Source organism: Nematolebias whitei, chromosome 7 (assembly GCF_014905685.2).
Source record: "Nematolebias whitei isolate Nwh7 chromosome 7, NemWhi1, whole genome shotgun sequence".
In the NCBI taxonomy this organism is placed as follows: Eukaryota; Metazoa; Chordata; class Actinopteri; order Cyprinodontiformes; family Rivulidae; genus Nematolebias; species Nematolebias whitei.
The window spans coordinates 50,454,465-50,458,385 of record NC_056504.1 but is presented as its reverse complement, the minus strand read 5'-3'; positions in this window follow the sequence as shown (position 1 = coordinate 50,458,385).

Here is a 3,921-nt window from a genome sequence, read left to right as displayed (position 1 = left end):
GCTGACACTCGCTGAATCAAGCAGAAATGAGAAGAATAAGCTGAAATTTGCAGAAAGAAGCTGAAAGGAACCAAACCAGAACAGCTGAAATGAGCAGCAACAGGTTTTAAACAGCTAAAGGCCTTGAAGGATGTGAAGAGCTCCATTCATTTTCAATGAGACAAACATGGCCGACAAAGCTAAATGTTTCAATAGTATCATTTGCACAAACACCGGTCGTTTTATCTCCGTTGGCACTGCCACATTGGATGGAGGAGACGTGCACGGCAGCGTGCACTGCTGAGGGTCAGGTGGACCTCAGCGGACAGGTAAAGGTGACAGGCATTACAGAGACATGACCTTTGGCCTTTGACCTGCTGACTGAGATGGAGCTCAGCTGAGCAGTGCACGGTCTGACCTTCAGGGTGATTCTGCTGTGAAGACTGTCGTGAATAACGATGGACTCCAGATGATCTTTGGCTCCGCTCAGATGAATCAAAGCAGCAGCTGCTTCTCTGAGGTCATTGCTGATGTCTTTCCATCTTGGCGTTGTGGTAACACGCCTGTATGCTCCTTCTCCTGCAGCAGCTGTGAGTGAAACTGTTTTTTTTTTTTTTGTTAATAGTTTAATTAAATCATTTTCAACATTTCACGTCGGGCGTCTTCAGCACAGAACGACTCGAGTCTTTTGTCCGTTGCAGAACCTGAAGCACCGACGAGAAGCAGAGGGAACATTCTTCAGACTGCACAGTTACACGTCTGAATATAAACGAGGGGATTCCTTTAGAAACCCGTCGAGTTCAGGGAAGAGGTTGGCAGCATCGCGCTGCGACAGAAACACGAATCTTGACATCTGCAGCCTCCAGCAGGTTTCCCCTCGTTCTTTGACATTTTCAGGAGGCTGAGTGAGGCGGCAGGTGTTCCAGCAGGTGTCGGGGTGAGCCAATCAGGCTCCACCTGCCTCCGCTTCAGGTTTTCAGGTGTTGTCAGCGTCAGCAGACATCACATCAGAAGACAACCTCGTTCAGACAACAGACTTTGATTAAGGCCCATGAGCGCGGTCTGGGTTTCAGGAGGGTTCGAACGAGGAGCTGAAGCACAGGTTTGTTCCTGCCTCGTGTTTGTCTTTAAACACGGAGCCTTTTTGTTTCTTAGAGCTCTGGAAGAGTTTTTACAGGAACAGCTTTCATTAAAGGTGAAATTTAACGTCGTCCCAAAGTCTGGTGGTTTTAAAACGAGCTCCAGAAACTAATTAAAAAAACAATAAATGATTGATCAGCTTCTCATCCTGATGCAAGCTGGAAAATAGTTGCTTGTTTTCTTGATTAATCAATTAATTTCTAATTGATCTAATTCTTTTGACTTGGTCAGTACAGGAGCAGGTCTGAACCTGAGGCCTCCGTTTCTCTGTTTGGACCTTTAGAAGAACAGATTTTCTGCAGCTCAAGCTGTTTGTGGTGAATCTTTGCAGACGGAGCTTTCAGGAAGCGATCGACTTCTTCCTGTCCATCATTTTCTGCCCCAAAACAACAATCGAGCAGTTTTTAACCTTTTTCTTTTCTTTCAAACAGTTTGTTTTAAAAAATAAAACTGTTTTTCTGTATTTTGCTCTCACGTAAACGTGCACGCTCTCGTAAACAGATAAAATAATTCAGCAGTTCAGACAGCCGTGAATTATCATGGTTCTCACTTGTTAGCATGTTAGCATGCTGTCTTATGCTAGTTAGCATTAAAAATGCTGTTTTTCAAAGTAAAAGTCAAAGTTCTGAACCCACGTGAACGTTGGCTTAATTTAATTTTAGGTTTTAAAAAGTCCAGTTGGAAGTTTTAAAAAGTTCAAATGAGGTTTTGTGACGGAACAGGAAGTGGGACGATGAATTATTCAAAGTAAAAACTGTTTAGGACCCGTCTGCTGGGTTTGGGTTTTTGTTCTGTTGGTGCGTTCAGGTGCTGATGGACTGATCCCACGGAGGGTTCGTCTGATTACAAACCCAGACCTCCTCGTCCTCCACATTCTTTTCCAGGCAGGTCCTGATGGGAAGAGGCCCCGGGGCAGACCCAGAACTGGCTGGAGGGGTTTTAGATCCGCTCTGGTCTGGGAAGACCTCAGGGTCTATCTGGAGAGGGAGGTCTGGGTTTCTCTCCTGGACCTGCTGTCTCTGAGCTGACGCAGAGAAGATGGAGAGAGAAATATTGGGGGAATGTTTTCTACATTTTTATTATAATTTCTGTCGCAGTAGTTTAATTTAAGCTGAACTTGAAATCAACGACGCCCTGCGATGTTTCCAGATGTCTCTTTGACGAGCTGTGCTTCTCTTTTTAAAGATGGAGACCAAAGAGAAGATCTGAGGCCATCTTGGTGTTTCCAGCAGACGCAGCAGCAGAACCAGGTTTGAGTCCTTTCAGATGGTGAAAATACAGATTTGAAAGAGTTGTGGGTCCGATTCCTGACGGTTCTGTCAGCCGTCTGTTCTGAATCCACATCTGGACTCTCCAGCATCTCTCTGGTTCTTCAGCTCTTTATTGATAAACACAATCGGATGGAGACGGTCTGCATCTTGTGGACACATGTCGGGTTGTTTGTCATGTTCTGGTTCTGTTGTTGGATGTTTGTGTATTTTTAAATCATAGAAAATCGAGTCCAGTCGAGATGTTTGGATCTTCTCAGGCAGACGGAGATGAACGCTGCGCATCAAAGAGTTTCTGTAAATAAATCTGAGATTCGGTTTCTTTGGTCTGGTTTGACTCAAACACGCAGAACCCCTAACGAGACGGGGACGAACGTAAGAACCGGGTCGCCAGAAGAAGAACCAAATGATCAGAAATCAAAGATGGAGGAGAGGCAGAGCTGCAGCTCAGAGGATCTTCTTTTTAAATCAAGTAGCAGGTTTTTCTTCCAGACTGAAACCTGAGGGCCTCGGCTGACGGTAATCTGATTACATTTTATCATGTCGTTCTTGACATGCCTGAACTTTATGTAGTTTTAATGTAAAACCCAAAGCCTTCAAACATAAAACATCCAAACTGTGCAGTGAAACAATAACGTGGGAAGTTAAAGTTTCTTTGATCCTTTATGTGACGACTGGTAGACAAAAACTGTTTTGGTTCTTGGCGAGGAGAGGGATGTGACTATAAACTGGATGAAGTGAGACGTTAAGAGGGACACGTCGTTAAGAAACAAAACAATCTGACTTCTTTTCTATCCACCTTATTCCTCGCCCCCATGCTGCCTTCCATGAATCATGGGCGCGACTTCTGGCGCGGACCAGAACCGGCGTTTGTTTCTGTGGAACAGGACGAGCCGATGTAGTTTCTCTGATCGTGGATTTAATTTAAACATGTAGGAACACCACCTGCCAGAGCTCCAACAGGACGATTCTATGACGATGATAGTTCCACTCAAACCAGCTGGTCGAAGCAGATGGTCCTCTTGTCCTGATCCTGGTTCTGCTAAAGGTTTCTTCCTCACGAGGGAGTTTCTTTCCACTGTCGCCTTCATGCTTGTTCAAGATGAGAGTTCTGTGATGGAGTTAAACTCAAAGCTGCTCCTCAGATAAATAATGTTCAATTATTATTTTATATTTGAATATTTCTGTTAAATTATTATTTTATAGATGAATTTTTCTGTTCACTTATTATTTTATAGATGAATGTTTCTGTTCAGTCTCTGAGACGACTTCTGTTGTGACTTGGAGCTGAAGAAATAAATTGAATTAAATTGTAATCACTCCGCTGCCTCCTGAGGACGAGGGATGGAGGGCGACCTGAAGAAGTGCCTGCAGATTACATCTACTAGCACATTTAGCTACATCTACTAGCACATTTAGCTACAACTACTAGCACATTTGGCTACATCTACTAGCACATTTGGCTACATCTACTAGCACATTTAGCTACATCTACTAGCACATTTGGCTACATCTACTAGCACATTTGGCTACA